Genomic DNA, 19,992 nt, shown 5'->3' on the forward strand with positions numbered 1-19,992 from the left:
TGTAAGAATGTTTTGTTCATTTGTCCTATCTCATTTGAAGTCCTAACTTTTCCATTTCATGGACTCTGTTGAAAACTGAAAGGCTATAAATTTTTTTTACACATACATGGCTATTAATTTTTTTAGTTTTAATTAATTTTTCGCTAATACCCAAAGTGTGTCCATAGTCCAAAGGCATCACCATCATCTGGGAGCTTGTTAGAGATATGTATCCTCAGCTCCCAATCATAGACCTACTGAGTCAGAATTTCTAGGAATAGATCCCAGCAGTCAGTCTTTTTAAGAGATGATTCTTATAGATGCTGAAGTTTGGGGAGAAATGATTTTTAAAAGATATTTTTAAAAGTAAGTGATATTTGTTTTTAAAATGATATAAAAATTGAAATTATTGATAGTCAATACCAAAAACACAATGTGTGGGAAAAAAAAAAAAGCAACCTCATCAAAACAAAGTGTTCTGTGAAAGTCCATGTTAAGAGTGTGATAGGACAAGCTACAGACTGGCAGCTAATGCCATATGGAGGTATAGTGTGTGAAATATATAAAGAAATTCCATCACTTCATGGGAAATAGATGGGGAAACAATGGAAATAGTGAGAGACTTTGTTTTCTAGGGCTCCAAAATCACTGCAGATGGTGACTGCAGCCATGAAATTAAATGATGCTTGCTCCTTGGAAGAAAAGTTTTGAACAACCTAGACAGCATATTAAAGAGCAGAAACATTACTTTGCCAACAAAGGTCCATCTAGTCAAAGCTTATGATTTCTCCAATAGTCATGTATGGATGTGAGAGTTGGACCATAAAAAAACCTAAGCACTGAAGTTCTGATGCTTTTGAACTGTGGTGTTGGAGAAGACCCTTGAGAGTCCCTTGGACTGCAAGGAAATCCAACCAGTCCATCCTAAAGGAAATCAACCCCGAATTTTCATTGGAAGGACCGATGTTGAAGCTGAAACTCCAATACTTTGGCCACCTGATGCAGAGAACTGACTCATTGGAAAAGACCCTGATGCTAGGAAAGATTGAAGGCAGAAGAAGGGGATGACAGAGGATAAGATGGTTGGATGGCATCACTGACTCTATGGACATGAGTTTGAGCAAGCTCCAGGAGTTGGTGATGGACAGGGAAGCCTGTGCTGCAGTCCATAGGGTCACAAAAAGTCGTACACTACTGAACGACTGAACTGAACTGAAAACAACCCCAGTTAGGAAATGGGGAATAAAAAAAAGAGAAAAAAAAACTTGGACAGAATTATTTTATTTTTTTATCTAAGAACATATCAAACAAGCACATGAAAATATATTCAGCACCATTACCCATCAAAGTGACACTAATACAACCATGATGATGTATCACTACACACCTTCAGAATAGCTAATTTTTTAAAAAAGGCAGCAGTACCAAATACTGGCAAGGATGAGGAGAAACTGGTTCCCTCACACATTTCTGACGGGAATGTAAATGGTACAGCCACTCTGGAAAACACTTTGGCATTTGCTCCTAAAACCAGAGTGTGGGATTACCATGTGTGTGTGCTCAGTTGGTTGCTTAGTTTTGTCCGATTCTTTGTGGCCCTATGGACTATAAACCAACAGGCTCCTCTGTCCATGGGTTTTCCAGGAAAAAAAAAATCCCCATGGCTCCTGCATCTCCTGCATTGGCAGGCAGGTTCTTTACCAGTGAGCCACCTGGGAAGCCCTGTGGAATTACTGAAGAACCCCATAATTGTACTCTTGTGCATTTATTCCAGAGAATTGAAAACCATTACAGAGATGATAGCATCTGTGTATAGGGATTTGTCTACACTAAAACCTATACACAGATGTTCAGGGCAGCTTTATCTTTAATAAACCCAAACTGGAACAATACTGGTGTCCTTTAACAGGTGAATGGTTAAACAAATGTAAAAACATACCATGCATGCTACTCAGAAATATGAACAGAGGGACTACTGATACATATAATAATTAGGATTCCATTTTTATAACGTTCTTCAAATGACAACATTTTATAAATTAAGGCTAGATTAGTGGTTGCCATCATTTAGGAAAGGTGGGAAGAGGGTGTGGTTATAGAGGGAAACCTGAGGGATTCTTGTGCTAGAATTGCTTATATCTTGACTGTGGTGGTAGATACCTAAAGCTACCGATGGTATAAAATTGCATGGAACAAAATTGTCTAGAAAGAAGCAGGAGCTATTAATAGTGGTTAAGAATCCACCTGCCAATGCAGGAGACATAGAAGATGTGGGTTCAATCCCTGAATCAGGAAGATCCCCTGGAGGAGGGCATGGCAATTCACTTCAATATTCCTGCCGGAAAACTCCATGGACAAAGGAGCCTGGCAGGCTACAGTCCATGGGGTCTGAAAGAGTGGGACACAACTGAAGTGACTTAGCATGTATGTGGAGGGAGCAAATGTGGTTCATAGAGATCTACTCTGCAGATAAACACAGAAGATTTTGTCACTGAAGAAGGAACCAGTGGTGAGTATCAGTTCAGTTCAGTTGCTCAGTCATGTCCGAATCTTTGCAACCCCAAGGAATGCAGCATGCCAGGCTTCCCTGTCCTTTACCAACTCCTGGAACTTCCTCAAACTTCATTAAGTCAGTGATGCCATCCACCCATCTTATCCTCTGTTGTCCCCTTCTCCTCCTGCCTTCATTCTTTCCCAGCATCAGGCTCTTTTCCAATGAATAAGCTCTTCACATCAGGTGGCCAAAGTATTAGAGCTTCAGCTTCAACATCAGTCCTTCTAATGAATATTCAGGGATGATTTCCTTAAGGATGAACTGGTTGGATCTCCTTTCAGTCCAAGGGACACTCAAAAGTCTTCTCCAACACCACAGTTCAAAAGCATCCATTCTTCGGCACTTAGCTCTCTTCATGGTCCAACTCTCATGTCCATAAATGACTACTAGAAAAACCATAGCTTTGACTAGACAGACCTTTGTCAGCAAAGTAATGCCTCTGCTTTTTAATATGCTGTCTATGTTGGTCATAGCTTTTCTTCCAAGGAGCAAGCATCTTTTATTTTCATGGCTGCAGTCACCATAAGGAGTGATTTTGGATCCCAAGAAAATGAAGTCTTCCACTGTTTCCATTGTTTCTCCATCTATTTGCCATCAAGTGATGAGACCAGATGCTGTGATCTTAGTTTCTTGAATGGTGAGTATCAGTTCAGTTCAGTCACTTAACCATGTCTGACTCTTTGCAACCCCATGAACCGCAGCACGCCAGGCCTCTCTGTCCATCACCAACTCCCGGAGTCTACCCAAACCCATGTCCGTTGAGTCGGTGATGCCATCCAACCATCTCATCTTCTGGCGTCCCCTTCTTCTCCTGCCCTCAATCTTTCCCAGCATCAGAGTCTTTTCAAATGAGTTAGTTCTTCGCATCAGCTGGCCAAAGTATTGGGAGTTTCAGCTTCAACATCAGTCCTTCCAGTGAACACCCAGGACTGATCTCCTTTAGTATGGACTGGTTGGATCTCCTTGCAGTCCAAGGGACTCTCAAGAGTCTTCTCCAACACCGTAGTTCAAAAGCATCAATTCTTTGGCACTTAGCTCTCTTTATGGTCCAACTCTCACATCCATACATGACCACTGGAAAAACCATAGCCTTGACTAGATGGACCTTTGTTGACAAAGTAATGTCTCTGCTTTTTTTTTTTTTTTTTTATGTCTTTGCTTTTTAATGCTGTCTAGGTTGGTGATGATAACCTTTGTGAATCTCCTACAGATTTTAACAGCTTTCATCACATAAATATTCATCATTTGCAGACAACATCTACCTGAATCGCTCCCCACATCCTCCTTCCACTGCTCTTCAGGAGCCCAGGAACTCTAGCAACAGTAACCCTAGATCTTAGTCATAATATTAATAAGGACAACTATATGTCAACAAAGTGAATAACTTAGAAGAAATGGATACATTCTGAGAAATATACAAGCAAACAAGACTTAATCATGAAGAAATTGAAAATCTGAGAGTACTGATGATAATTAAGGAGATCAGTAATCAAATATCTGCCAACACACAAAAACCTGTGACCAGATAGTTTTACTGGTGAATTCTGCCAAATATTTAAAGAAGAATTAATGCCAACCCTCCTCAAACTCTTCCCAAAAATTAAGAGGAAGAAGACTCCCAAACTAATTTTATGAGACCCACATTACCCTGATACAGAAGGCAGATAAGGACACTACAACAAAAGAAAATTGTTGACCAAAATCTTTGATGACTATGGATGCACAAATTCACAATAAAACATTAACAAACTGAATTCTGCAGCACATGAAAAGGATCAGACACCATGATCACGTGAGATTTATCACTGTGATGCAAGGATGTTTCAACATATCCAACTCAATAAGTATAATGTACAAAATGAATAAAATGGAGTTAGATATCATACAGTTATTTGAAGAGATTTAGGAAAACATTAAAAAAAATGTCCTTTCCTGATGAAAATGTTCAACAAGTTGGATATAGTAGGAATACACCTCAAATAAAGACTATGTATTACAAACCCACAGCCAACATTATACTCAACAGTGGAAGGTTGAAAGCTTTTCCTCTGAAATCAAGAAGACGACAAGAGCACCTACTCTCACCATTCTTATTCAACATAGTTCTGGAATTTCAAATGAGACAAATTACGTGATAAAGATAAATAAATAAATGTCATCCAATTTGGAAAGGAAGAGGTAAAAATCATCTTTGGATGCAAGTGAGATTTTATATGTATAGAAATTTTGAAACACAGTGCCAAAAAACTCTTAGAGCTAATAAATTCAGTGAAGTTTAAAGATATAAAATCAATATACACAAATTGGTTGTATTTCTATATATTAACAACAAAACATCTGAAGAAAGAAATAAAGCATAACCACTCACATGGCATCAATAAACAGTAAATACTTAGAAATAAATTTAACCAAAAAGGTGAAAAATCTCTTTGTATACTGAAAAGTACAAGGCTTTGATTAAAGAAATAGAAGAATACACAAACAAATGGACATGTTTTCCATGTTAATGGGTCAGGAGAATTAATATTATTAAAATGCTCATACTACAAAACCCGTCTGTAGATACAATGCAATGGTTATCAAAATTCCAACGACAATTTTCACTAAAATTTGTATGGAGTCACATAAGACCGTAAATAGACAAAGCAATCATTAGAAAGAAGAATAAACCTGGAAGAAACACACTTCCTGGTCTCAAAATATACTGGAAATCTATAATAATCTAAGTATGGCATTGGCATAAAAGTTGACATACAGGACAACAGAGTGGAATCAACAGCCCAGAAATAAATTCTCACTTTCATGATCAGCTAATATTTGATAAGGTGTCTATGAATACTGAATGAAGAAAGAATAGTTTCTTCAATAAATGGTGTTAGAAAAAATGGTTAACCATCTACAGAAAAATGAAATTAGACCTATGTCTTACACCATTCATACAAATTAATTTGGTATGAATGAATGCCTTATGCATAAGATCTAAAACTGTAGAACTTCTAGAGCAGACATGGAAAGCTCCTTCACATTGGTCTTTGCAATGATTTTAGGGGTATTACAGTAAAAGCACCAGCCCCACAAGTAAAAACAAGTAAGTTTCTTCTGCTCAGCAAAAGAAATGATCAGCAAAATGAAAAAGCAACCTGCAGAATGGGAGAAAATATTAGCATATCATATATATTTAATGAGGGGTTAATATCCAAAATATATTAAGAACTTACAAATTCAGTAGAAACAAAACAGAATAACTTAATTAAAAAATGGACAGAGGAACTGAATAGGCAATTTTCCAAAGAGCACATACAAATGTCCAACAGGTACATGAAAAAGGTGGAAACAGTGGAAACATGACAGACTTTATTTTTCTGGGCTCCAACATCACTGCAGATGGTGACTGTAGCCATGAAATTAAAATACACTTACTCCTTGGAAGGAAAGTTATGACCAACCTAGACAGCATGTAAAAAATAGAGACATTACTTTGCCAACAAAGGTCCATCTAGTCAAGGCTATGGTTTTTCCAGTAGTCATGTATGGATATGAAAGTTGGACTTTAAAGAACTCTGAGTAGCAAAGAATTGATGCTTTTGAATTGTGGTGTTGGAAAAGACTCTTGAGAGTCCCTTGGACTGCAAGGAGGTCCAACCAGTCCATCCTAAAGGAAATAAGTCCTGGGTGATCATTGGAAGGACTGATGCTAAAGCTGAAACTCCAATCCTTTGGCCACCTGATGCGAAGAGCTGACTCATTGGAAAAGACCCTGATGCTGGGAAAGTTTGAAGGCAGGAGGATAAGGGGATGACAGAGGATGAGATGGTTGGATGGCATCACCGACTCAATGGACATGAGTTTGAGTAACCTCTGGGAGTTGTTGATGGATAGGAAGGTCTGGTGTGCTGTGGTCCATGGAATTTAAAAGAGTCTTACATGACTGAGCAACTGAACTGACTGCCTGACTGATCATTTATCCATGGAATCTAAAAAGGCCAAACTCAGAAACAGAATAGAGTGGTGGTTACCAGGGAATGAGGGATGGGGTTATGGAAAGATGTACCAGGGACTGAGGGATGGGGTTATGGAAAGAAGCTGGTGAAAGGGTGTAAACTTCCAGTTGTAATATGAATAAGTTCTAGAAATCTAATAGATATGATGATTAAGGCTCATAACACTGTATTGCATATTGAAAGATGCTAAGTTATTGCACCTTGAATTATCTCACCACATAATATAAATGTAATTATATGACATGATGGAAGTATTACCTAACCCTATGATGGTAATCATTTTGCAGTAGATAGGTGCGTCAAGTCAACAAGTTGTAAACTTTAAACTTGATGTTGCATGTAAATTATATCTCAGTAAAGTTTGAATTAAAATAAGTAAGTACTTCAAGGATTAAGAATTCATGATTCTCTTCATTGATGACTTATTCAGAAACTGCAGGAAATAGAAGCTGGTTCAAATAATAGAATAAGCTATCCAGACATATTTGCATGTTCCTTTTTAACATATTTCATGCTTTAATATTTTTTTTACAAAAGGAATGTTGAGAATAACTTTTCTTATTATCCAATAAAGCTTGCTAAAGACAATAAAATCTAAATGTAGATTGATCTAAAATTGTTTCTGAAGTTTGAAAAACATTTAAGATTGAAATCTAAGGAAAATACCTTGCCAGAGTTCTAGTAGAAATGGTTGAGAAGTCATCTGAAAAATCCCCTAAGTCAATATTTATTCAGATCCAGATAAACTTGTAGTTCATTTTTTATAATTCATCAAAACTCATTCCTTTTGCTTTCTAGCTAATGTTAAGCCTAATTTGAATGTCAGTCATCATTTTTGTCTTTGGAAGGGCTTTGCTTGGTATACTATTGCCTAGAACTCTAGGGCCACACAAGCCATGGACACCGAAGCATGACAAAAGGCAGAGCAGGGCTATTATGTTTCCACTTAAATTTACTTTTCTGCTAAGTCTAAGAAGACTCACTCCCTGGAAGATTTTTGTCTCAAAGAAAAAACAGGTCTGATGTTTTTCTTGACATGATGACTATTTCATTTCTTCTGCCTTGCATATGATTAGAAGAGGATGAGAGATTGGTGACTGATTTTGTATTTTGTTAATGACACAAGTTACCACATAGGTACTTGGCAGAGGAAACAGATGATACCACTTACTCAACAAATACACTGAAAAAGCACTGTATAAATGCCAAAACATTTCATGATAGTTGGCATGTTGAATTCATCTTGTGACAAAAATATTTGCTATGAAAATCTTCCATCAACATTGTGATAAAGGACTTTATGATAGATTTCTTGCTAAAAGGGTGATATATATAAAGAACTGGTGTTTTTTTTTAATGATGAAGATTTATGAATGGAAAAAAAGTTCTTGGCATGTTACACTACCTTCAATGATCCTGTCTTTAGTATATATGGAGAAAGTCAGTCCCACTGAGAGGTTGAGACTCAGTTTAACTTATGTTTTCCTTGAAAAATTGTGAGGATTGTGAGGATGATTTTGTAAATTGCATTTAGTAAAAGAATGAGCCATAAAGAGAGAACTAGAACAGCTAAAGTCCTCCACAAGATGACTCATTACCTTAAAAGTCCATTTCAGTATTCATAAAGTGATACCTTTAATCCATACAAACTCCACTTTTATCTTTGTGTACAGTAGAATCTTTGTCACAGTGAATTGAAACCCTTGAGAGGAACCTTCCCATGGTTCCAGGGTTAATATTTAGGGAAAATGAAAGCAAACTATTCTCAGGAAACTACGAGAGCAGATTCTTCATATTCATTTAGATCCAGATGGATTGAAGCTAATGCATGCTACTCATGAAATGTGACAGTCTCTTGGTTCAAGACCAAAGAAAATATGAAGATTGAACCAGAGTTTATCATATTGAAGATAGTGTTTATATTTATCATCATACTGAATCTAAGCTTGGCTTCTTGGGCTGCTTTCAATGTTCTCCTTGAACTAAAAAAGAATCTGACTGAACTACCCAAATGTAATTTGCTCTATTCTTCCATAATATCCCAGGCATCAATCAAGCCTATAACTGTGACCTTAGACCATAGCCATCAGCAAACCTAATTTTGTACATTTTACTTAGGTTTGAAGTACTCTGCCTGTTTAAGGATTATGTGATAATTTCTCCAATAATCATTTGGCCTCTATTCATTATAGAGAAATCACAACTGAAGGAGATAAAAACCAGCATATCAGAGGTGAACTTCAGGACTCTGCACTTCAGGAGTCAGGCTTAAGCCAACTAGGGCATGGCATTCTTCTAGTTATAATACATTCTCAGGACCAAACTGAGGTCAAAGAGATATCAGAGTTTTCTGGGGATTTTATTCCCTCCTTTATGTGAGGGAGCCATATTATGGGATGGTCTCTTTTCCTCTGATTTCCTTTGCAGAGATTCAGTCCTAGAATTTTTACAGCTATTTTGCTTGAACAAGAAACCAACATACATAACTAGAAACTTCAGAGAGATTAAGTAACTTCCCCATGATTCTACAAGTAGTAGGAAGAATAAGTTTAAACTCAGGTAGTAGTGCTCCAGAAGTTTCATCCTCAACTATTATATGATAAAGTCTCATTATATGCTAATCTCATATTAGTTCTATATAAGCTCTTTTTTTGAGTTGTTTTGCATTTATTGTCTTTATTTTACAGTTGATACCTAATATAAACGTATCCTGAGATATTTTTACCCTATATACATAAATATATATTTATTTATTCATTCATTTTTTACCAGAACTATTTTGGTGACAGAGGATGAGATGGTGGGATGGCATCATCAACTCAATGGACATGAGTTTGAGCAAGCTCCGGGAGTTGGTGAAGGACAGGGAAGCCTGGTGTGCTGCAGTCCATGGGGTCGCAAAGAGTCAGACAGTACTGAGCAACTGAAAAACAATAATTTTATATTTATGTTTCACATGTGTATTTCTGATTTTTATTTTTTGCCTGATTCCTTTGGAATAGACTCTCTTTTGCAGTACTCTTATATTCTGTAATGTCCTGTAGATACAATGAATTCAGTATGCATAAGAATATTGATATAATCTCAAAATTATAACAAGTCTGGCTGTGATAAACTTAATCATGGAGTTGTCACATACTTGAAGAAAAGACTAATATTAAGGCAACTTCCTCCATACAAAACTGGAAATCATAGGACATGAATTTCTTTGACATTCTGATCTCACCCTCACCATCATCTGAATTTAACCACGCTAATTATCACTGTTCCTTTTCACACCTTTGGTATAAGACACATTCTTCTATGATTACTATGCTTCCTGCTCTCTTTTGCCTTCCAGGTGACCCTGGCTCATTAGATCTTACATCTTTTTTCTTGTTCAATTTTTTTTTTCTCTCTCTCTCTCTCTTCATTGACTCCTTTAGCTTGTAAACAGTGTTTAAATCCTATCCTGGGAAAAGCTAAAAGGAACATTCCGTTCTACATCTAACACTCTATTCCACATCAAATATTCTCTTAGCCTCATCCTTTGAGTTCATCTCCTTTCATACCCAGGTTCCTTGAACATGTCTTTTTTTCTCATTTTCGATTCCTAATTCTTCTGCTTCTATCTGAAGGGAAAGTAAATCATTGTTGCTAAAGTGATTCACTTTAAAAATTACTGGGCTGTCTGCTTGATTTGTTCCAATTAACTGCTTCCTTCTGGAGTTTCCTATGTCTTAGCTTCAACATTCCTATCTTTTCTTGTTGAAATCCTATTAATCTGCATCCAGATATTACTCATGGGATTCCCTTCCTGCATCACTTCTTTGCTGCTGCTACTGCTGCTAAATCACTTCAATCATGTCCAACTCTGTGCGACCCCATAGACGGCAGCCCACCAGGCTCCTCCATCCATGGGATTCTCCAGGCAAGAGTACTGGAGTGGGTTGCCATTGCCTTCTACTGGTATTTCTTACTTTTGTACCTGGAGATTTCATTTATTCCTTTTTTTTTTTTTTTACTTTTATTGTTAATCAGAAGTGGCAAATTTTCAGGCTCTCTCAAGAGCAGAATTCTCTCTTGCTTGATATGTGCAATACTGACATAGTGCTCAACATGTAACAAAATATCTTGATTTCTATAGAAATGAAATATAGCTTCTTTTATTTATCTTTCAATAGGAATAATGGCCTTGAACAATGTGGGTTCTGCGTGGTGGATATCAGAATAGTGGAGAGAGGAGATCATAGGACTAAGTGGTGAGAATGTGAGGAGTGGCTTTCACCTATTTGATGACTTTCAAAACGGGTCATAATTGTTTCAAACATGGATGCATCACTCTAAGGAAGATTTTCACTACCTACTTTTAGGCTGCATCCATCCTAATCCCTAGTGGCTCAGACAGTAAAGAATCTGCCTGCAATGCAGGAGACCCAGGTTCAACCCCTGGGTCAGGAAGGTCCCTTGGAGAAGGGAATAGCTACCCACTCCAGTAGTCTTGCCTGGAGAGTTCCGTGGACAGAGGAGCCTGGGGGACTACATACAGTCCATGGGGTCACAAAGAGTCAGACGTGACTGAGCGGCTAATACTTTCACTTTCATCTAATGCTAAAACAGGTAAAATGAAAGTAAAAAATACCATTATTTGATACAAAATGTATTATAGATATGCTAATATGTTTAGAATGTTTAGTTTTTTTTTTCCTTTCGTGTTTATTAACATGCAATTGATATGCAATACTGTGTAAGTTTGAGGTGTATAACACGATGATTTGATACCTCCTAAAATCATTACTGTAATAAATTTAATGAACATTCATAGCTTAACACTGATAGAAAATAAAAGAAAAAAAAGCATTTTTCCTTGTGATGAGAACTCAGGATTTCCTCTCTTATCTCTCATATATTACATACTACATTATTAATAGTGTTAATCACATTGTACTTTATATGCCTGGCGCCCGTTCATAACTGGAAATTTGCACATTTTGACCTCCTTCATCTGACTCCTCTCGCCACATGCCCCCTCACCACAAAACTGATTTTTCTACGAGTTTGTCTTTGAAGTATAATTTGATCTACAGCACTGTGTTAGTGCCAGGTGTGCAGCATAGTGATTCAATGGTTATATACATTACAAAGTGGTCATCGTGATGTCTAGTTACCATCTGCGACCATACAAAGATATTATGTTATTATTGACTATATTTTTCACACTGTGCATTTCATCCCCATGATTCAGTGTCTTCTGTAATTGGAAGTCTGTTTTCTTAATTAAGAAAAGCTCTTAATTTGCTTCTTCTCTTCCACCCCCGACCCCGCTGGCAACCACATGTTCTCTGTGTCTATGGCCATGTTTCTGTTTTGTGTTTGTTCATTTCTCTTGTATTTTGGATCCCACATACACATGAAGTCATACGGTATTTGTCTTTCTCTGTATAACTCATGTAACTTCGTATAACACTCACCAGTATAACTTAGTATAACACTCTAACCTCATTGTCACAGATTCTTTTTTTTTTTTAATGATGGAATAATACCCCATGGTGTATCTATAACACGTCTGATTTAACCAGTCATTTATTGGTAGGTACATAGGTGGCTTCCATTTCTTAGTTATTGTGAATAATACTTCAGTGAACACAGGAGCACATTTTGAGTTAGCGTTTTTGTTTTCTTTGAGAAAAATACCCAGAAATGGAATTGCTGGATCTTATGTTACCTTGGGGCTTCCCTGGTGGGTCAGTAGTAAAAAAACTGCCTGCAATGCAGGAGACCTAGGTTTGATCTCTGGCTTGGGAAGATCCCCTGGAGAAGGGAATGTCTACTTACTCCAGTATTCTTGTCTGTGAAATCCCATGGACAGAGGAGCCTGACATGGACTCATGGGATCACAAAGAGCTGGACACCAGTGAGCTACTAAAAGTTTCACTTTTTCATGGGAGTTCTATTCTTTTAGATTTTTTGAGGAACCTCAGTACTGTCTTCTATAGTGACTGCTAAATGTTTTAAACCTTGACGAAAGGAAAAAAAAAAACAACACAAAACTTTGAGATGGGAGTTGAGAGTATTGCCTTAAGTTATAATATGTGCTCTAACTTTGGAATTTGTCTGTTAAAATGATTTTCACCATGAAAGAAGAATTTTAAAACTTAAAAAGAAAGGGGGTGGAGGGAGAAAGGGAGAAAGGAGGAAGAAAAGAAAAATAATAAAAATGTATATGAAATTCAATATGCTATAATTGCAAACCTCCTTAATGGTCTTAACGTACAGAGCACATAGGAGATGAAAGAAAGAGGGAGAAAAAAAAACTTGCTGGTTCTTAACAGATTAACCAAGGGCGTCTTAATAAATGCTGCTATAGTGTTTGTGGTACAACAAGGGGAGCCCATATTACCTTTAAGGGGTGGCTTTCCCATGGCCTATATTGTCTAATCTTGTACTACATTTAATCAAGTTTGATGGGCTGCATAACAAAGGAGGAATTCCAGATAGAATGTGCTCTCATTCTTTTATTCCCCGGGTAGACACAGAGAAGAGGCAAAACATGAGTCTGAGGAATGAAGACATTTCAGCATAATGCTCTGACCTCTAGAGCAGACGCGTTCCATGTGAGAGTGTTCATGTTAATAAAAAGGTTAGCATCATTAATTCCATGATCTCTTGTTTTGACAGCCAAGATGAATTGGTCTGTTTTCTTAAACATTCTATCCTCTTTCCTGGGGAGAGATTTCATCCACAATCATGGCACTGAGTCAATTAATACAATTTCTTGAAGGGCCATATGTAATAATGACCAGCAGACAAACTGAGAAAGTATTCAGTGAATTAATAATCCCATAAATCTTTATAATAATTTCATAAATGTTTACAAAAATTCCTTCAAAATCTCTTCCTTTATCTATACCTACTGTTGAAATCATTGGGAAATCAACTGTTATGATCATTGTAGAATATGCAAAGTCAAGGGAATTATATGGACAACCGAGCTGTATTCTTTTCATGGTCCAGTCTAAATATAAAAATTCCTTGTGAATTGATTGCAAACTTAAATCAGTATGTTTTCATTCCAATGCTCTCCAGATACAAAGAACCAATAAACTTTTACATTGTTTAGCTGATTTACTAGCTCCCTAAAGCTATGCTGAGCATCAATAATAATTTTCTAAATGGCTTCTTAAAGCCACAGAATTCAAAAAGTCAAGTCTCAGAGATCAGAAATAGATTCTGAAGTGGGGATGGTTTGCTAATGGTCCTTCATTTTTTGTGATATAGCTGGCCTAGTGATTGAGGGGCTAGAAAGGCAAAATATGGGCATAGAGGAATAAGGGTTTCTTGAAAAAAATAGACCCTGCATAGTCAGAGGATGAAGACACAGTGAAGAGACAAGGGTATCGAAAAGAGAAGACATGTACTTCTTGATTTAGCATAAGGTCAGTCCTCATGCATAAATCCTCCCACATGCCAGCTTGGTTATTCCAGTATCAGATCATCATCCATTGGCCTAATCAAAGTAAACCTGGCTTTTTGTCCAGTTTTTTTCTTTTTTTCAGTTTCTCTTAATTGGCCTATAAAAGACATTTTCAACCTCCTTTTCCTCTATCACCTCCCCTGAAGGAACTGGAAAGCCAAATAATTACCTTTCCAGGACCTTTTCTGTTATAAGTGTTTAGCCCAGTTCCAGCTTCTGAGAAATAAGCAGCATTCTGCTGATGGGAAGGGTTTAGTTCTAAAAAAAAAAAAAAACAAAAAACAAAAAAAAACTTCCCTTATAAAAAAGGACATGGTGGATTTTCTTCACTTGTCCACTTTTTATGCCTTCAGAGTGGGTGATTTATCCATTGCTGCTATGTGTCCATTTCACCATGAAGCCAAGTAGGGAAAGACTAACAGTCTTAGGATGGCAGGTTAGGAAGACAGAAAGATGGCATGCTTAAGCGCTCAAACAAATGCCAGGAAAACCAACCCTCAGATAGTATGTTCACAAAATAACCACAGTAGTCTGGTTTTCTGCTTATGACAGATTGTGTGACCTAAAATCTTTACAAATAAATACTTTAAGCATTTTTTTAAATTATAAGAGTATTTGGTTTTGCTGACATGAAGCTCCACAGGATATGCTTTTATTTTTTGACAGTTGTCAGACCGACAACATGAAAAACACGTAGGATATCTGCAGACATACAGAAATCTCATCTTGTATAAACAAAACAGTCTAACCACTTGTCCTTTGTCAGAAATCTTGGTGGAGTTTTATATTTCATCCCTTTCCTCTCAACATATCATTTGCTTTTTTCAACTCTGTAGCCTTGTGGTATGAGCCTGTCCTCTCTGCATTTCCTGTTGTTTAGTTGCTAAGTCATACTGACTCTTCTACAACCCCTACACGGACTGTAATTCACCGGGCTCCTCTATCCATGGGATTTTCTAGGCAAGAGTACTGGGGTGTGTTTCCATTTCTTTCTCTAGGGGATCTTCTAGCCTGCATCTCCTGAACTGTAGGTGCTGAGCCACCAGGGAAGCCGTTCCCTGAAGTGATAATAAAAGGACATTGCATGATTCATGCATTGTGCTCCTAAAAAGGGCATGCATATTATTTTTTTATGTGACTCCATTTTTTCATGCAGTAAATCATTTTAATAATTATGTTTTTATGGCTTGGCATTTGATAGGCATCTATAATTATACAGTGTCTGCACCCATGGCCAACCCAAATTTTTTCCACTGCTTTTGTGCCAACTCAATGAAGCACAGCCCAGTGTAATAAATACACAGAAGAATGTGACACCCAAGTAGGTGTCATGTATTACTTACTAACTATGTGGCTTCAGATAATTTGATTAACCTCTGCTTAAGATCTAGCTTTCATATAACAGAGAAAATCTTGCATATTGCTGTTTTGCAATTAAATAAGAGTCATAAAAAGAATCTATTATAGCACTGGTCTGCAACCTTTTTGGCACCAGGGACCAGTTTCATGGAAGACAATTTTTGCACGGACAGAGAGTGGGGGATAGTTTGGGGATGATTCAAGTGCATTGCATTTGTTATGCCATCATTGATCTGACAGGAGGCAGAGCTTGAGCTATCATGCAAGAGATGGGGAGTGACTTAAACACAGGTGAAGCTTTGCTCATTCACCCGCTGCTCATTTGCTGTTCAGCCCAGTTCCTCACAGGCCAGAGACAAGTATCAGCTGTGGCCTGTGGTTGGCGACTCCTGCATTACAGAACTTGGCATGCACTTGGCACTCAATAAATGTCAATGATTTGCTTGCCTTCTCTGATATATTAATTTGTTGTTGTTTTTGTTATGAAATTATCCATGCTGATTGAGGTACAGTGTATTAAGTCTGTTAGTATTGGTAGAAGCAAAAGAATATACACCCCATCTCTAATCTGTAGAGCAAAAACTGTAAAATAGAACTAGGAATAAATTGTATGTCCTCATTATATAATAATAATGATTGACTTGTCAAATCTTACCACCTGTTTACGTCTGTTAGGGCTATGAGTGGATTACCTGTTTTGAACCTCTCAGAAATCCTGTCAGTAAGCTACCATTTTGTTCATATCCATCTTACAAATACAAAATTAAAGATTCAGCAAGTTAAAAGTCCAATAGCCTACTCAAAGTCCAATAGCTCATCAGTATGGAATTTGGTGAACTTCATATTTGAATGAAATCTCTGTGAATCTAGAGCCTGATCTTCCATTCTCCTTTACACTCTGTATGGAGAGTAATTGATAATTTATAAATGATTGATTTCATCAATTGGAGGAATATCTCTCTAGTCTCCAGAAATCCTCAAACGTTTTTGAAACAGCAAGGACTTATCTTTATACTGTCTTATACTTTAGAGTAAGATAGTTCTATCAGATAGTACATCAAATAATTATTTGATTGTGATCCATATGGAACATGGTTCAATTTCTTTGTTAAATATTGAAAACACAACTTCTCATTGGAATGGTGCTTGTGAGGGGCTGGGAGGTAGGGAAAAAGGGAAGATATTGTCAGAAGGTACATATTACAGTAAGAAAATGAATAAGTTCTACAGACATAAGATACAGCATAATAATAGTGTACTATAACCTTTGGAGAAGGAACTTGCAACTCACTCCAGTATTCTTGCCTGGAGAATCCTATGAACAGAGGAGCCTGGAAGGCTAGAGTCCACGGGATTGCAAAGAGTCGGACACGACTGAATGACTAGCTCACATACAGATATGTGAGCTATATACATACATGTATATATGTATATATATGTATATATGTATATATATGTATATATATATATATATGTATATATGTATATATATGTATATATATACATACATACATACATACATGTGAGCTAGTATATATACTAGCTCATATACAAATATGCTGAGAATAGTTCTCAATTCTTCTTACCACTCATACAAAAGGTAACTATATGAGATGACGGATGTGTTAATTAGTTTGATTATAGTAACCATTTCATAATATATATCAAAACATCTTGTCATTCAGCCTAAATACTTACAATTTTATTTGTCAACCACACCTTAATGAAGCTGAGAAATATGAGTAAGTAGAAAACGTTTATGTTGAGAGAGAAAGTAGAAAAAGCATAGCTCCTTAGATCTTTTGATAACTTTGATATTCAAGAGGTGTCCTTTAATTCAGTAGCTTTTGTGCTGTATTAGCATGCAGGACCAGATAACTAGACTTACTTAATAGACAGCAAGACTCAAAACTCTAAATTGTGCTCCTCTTGTTTCTTTTTTTTTTTTTTTAATCTCAGTTTTATTTATTTATTTATTTTACAATATTGTATTGGTTTCACCATACATTGACATGAATCTGCCACGGGTGTACACGTGTTCCCCATCCTGAATCCCCCTCCCACCTCCCTCCCTGTACCATCCCTCTGGGTCATCCTAGTGCACCAGCCCCAAGCACACTGTATCATGCATCGAACCTGGACTGGCAATTTGTTTCACATGTGATACTTTACATGTTTCAATGTCATTCTCCTATATCATCCTGCCCTCACCCTCTCCCACAGAGTCGAAAAGACTGTTCTATACACCTGTGTCTCTTTTGCTGTCTCACATACAGGGTTATCATTCCTATCTTTCTAAATTCCATATATATGTGTTAGTATACTGTATTGGTGTTTTTCTTTCTGGCTTACTTCACTCTGTATAATAGGCTCCAGTTTCATCCACCTCATTAGAACTGATTCAAATGTTTTCTTTTTAATGGCTGAGTAATATTCCATTGTGTATATGTACCACAGCTTGCTTATCCATTCGTCTGCTGATGGACATCTAGGTTGCTTCCATGTCCTGGCTATTATAAACAGTGCTGTGATGAACATTGGGGTACATGTGTCTCTTTCAATTCTGGTTTCCTCCGTGTGTATGCCCAACAGTGGGATTGCTGGGTCATATGGCAGTTCTATTTCCAGTTTTTTAAGGAATCTCCATGCTGTTCTCCATAGTGGCTGAACTGGTTTGCATTCCCACCAACAGTGTAAGAGGGTGCTTGTTTCAAGTAAATATTTCATTCCCAACACTCAAGGATTTCCATACATGACAAACAAACATTTTTAAATAAATGGCTTAGTTTCATTTATTCATACCTTGAGGAGATGGATGCAGGCAGATCTAAAGTTTTGCTTAACTTTTAATTTGGTTTTTAGAAAAGATGTGAATTGTGAATAGGCTATTGGAAGTGAGCCTTATAAATCATCTGAACTGTTCCACTATTGGCATATCTTGGAGTCATTATGTGTAATTGGTTAATGGTGTATTTATTCTCACATTATTGGATCAGCTCCAGGGATAATCACTGATGAGTTTCAAAACTCCAGGAGGATTTCTGTGCAGAGGTAAATGAGTTAAGAAACAAGATAAAACTAATTACTTTTATTTAAATTCAATTTGGGGTAATCGTTCTGTCTTGGGGGTCTTGCAGCAGTTTTCAGAAGTGATAAATTTGCTTTAGTTTGCTAACTTGCATTCCCCTAGAGGTGAGAAATTAAATCATTGCTGATGAAAATCAGAAAGGAAGTCATTCAAACTAAAGTCCATCGCAGAATTTCCCACCTTCGTGCAGTCTTCTTTTTGATATCTTAGCTTTTTTTAACATGGCCTTTGGAAAGTTGATAAAAAGGAGAAAAAGAACCATTTTCAGAGACAAAATCAAATGCACATTACTTAAAAGTCTTAGGACTTCCAGAAACTATACAAACACCACAATAGACAAAGGCTCACATGTATTTCATTGAAGGCATCTGCTGTGACTGGACACAGAAAATGCTGACAGTATAATGCTGTATTTTCATGTGGAGCTACCAGATATGGTCAAGTCATAAAAAACCAAGACGTTTTGCCTCAATATACATCACTGTATTCGTAATTGTTTAACTGATATGATAGCATTAGAACTCTTTTCCTTTGAAGATATATATATTATTCAAGAGCAAATACCCCTGCAATAGGTTTATAAACTATTACATCTAACCTGTATTCCATGAGACAAATAGGACTTTTCCTGGCATAGGGAAAGGGAGAGATAGGGAAAGGGATCTAGTGAGAAATGAACTTCATAAGGCTTTGGTGAGTATATCAATTAAAATGAGATTCACCCACATGAAGGAAGATCTAAATAAATAGGAAGTGAGCTCTACCGTAAGCTCTTGAGCTAGCCGTTGACAAGTTGGTGCAGGTACTCTGTCATCATCAGGGATCAAGGACCCTTCTATTTATCTCCTTTTGAAAAAAAAAATTTTATTGAGCTATGGGGTTTCCTAGTGGCTCAGACAGTAAAGAATATATCTGCCTGTAATGCAGGAGACCAGTGTTCGATCCCAGGGTCAGGAAGATCCCCTGGAGAAAGGATTGGCTACCCACTTCAGTATTCATGCCTGGAGAATTCCATGGACAGAGGAGCATGGTGGGCTACGTTCATAGAGTCTCAAAGAATCGGACACAACTGAACGACTATCGCTTTCACTCCACGCTCACTTCACAGTTGCTTTTCGCTGTTGGGTTACTGTAGGGCGATGAGAACCAGCTGTATGTACACATAGCCTGTTTTTGGATTTCCTCCCTTTAGGTCAGCAGAGAGCACCGGGCAGAGCTCCCTGTGCTGCCCAGTGGGTTCTCATTAATCGCATGTTTTAAGTCTTTTATACAGAGCAGTGTGTGCAATTTTCCCCAACTGACTCACCTGTTGAAGCGATGAACATCACTGATTGAACGGGTAGAGACAAAAGACAGCAGGGAACCAGGCTACAAATTATCGTTACCATTACTCAGCTCTTGGTGAGCAGAAGCAAAGCAAAGCCAAACCACCAGAAATCACGAAGAGCAGGAATACGATAGAAAAAGGTGTAGCCTCGCCATGGAACTGAGCAGAGATCTCTAGAACCTCAGGCAGCTCTGTGTGCTTAGGGGCTTCTGTGTAAATAGAACTCACCTA

Source organism: Bos mutus, chromosome 10, assembly GCF_027580195.1.
Source record: "Bos mutus isolate GX-2022 chromosome 10, NWIPB_WYAK_1.1, whole genome shotgun sequence".
Lineage (NCBI taxonomy): Eukaryota > Metazoa > Chordata > Mammalia > Artiodactyla > Bovidae > Bos > Bos mutus.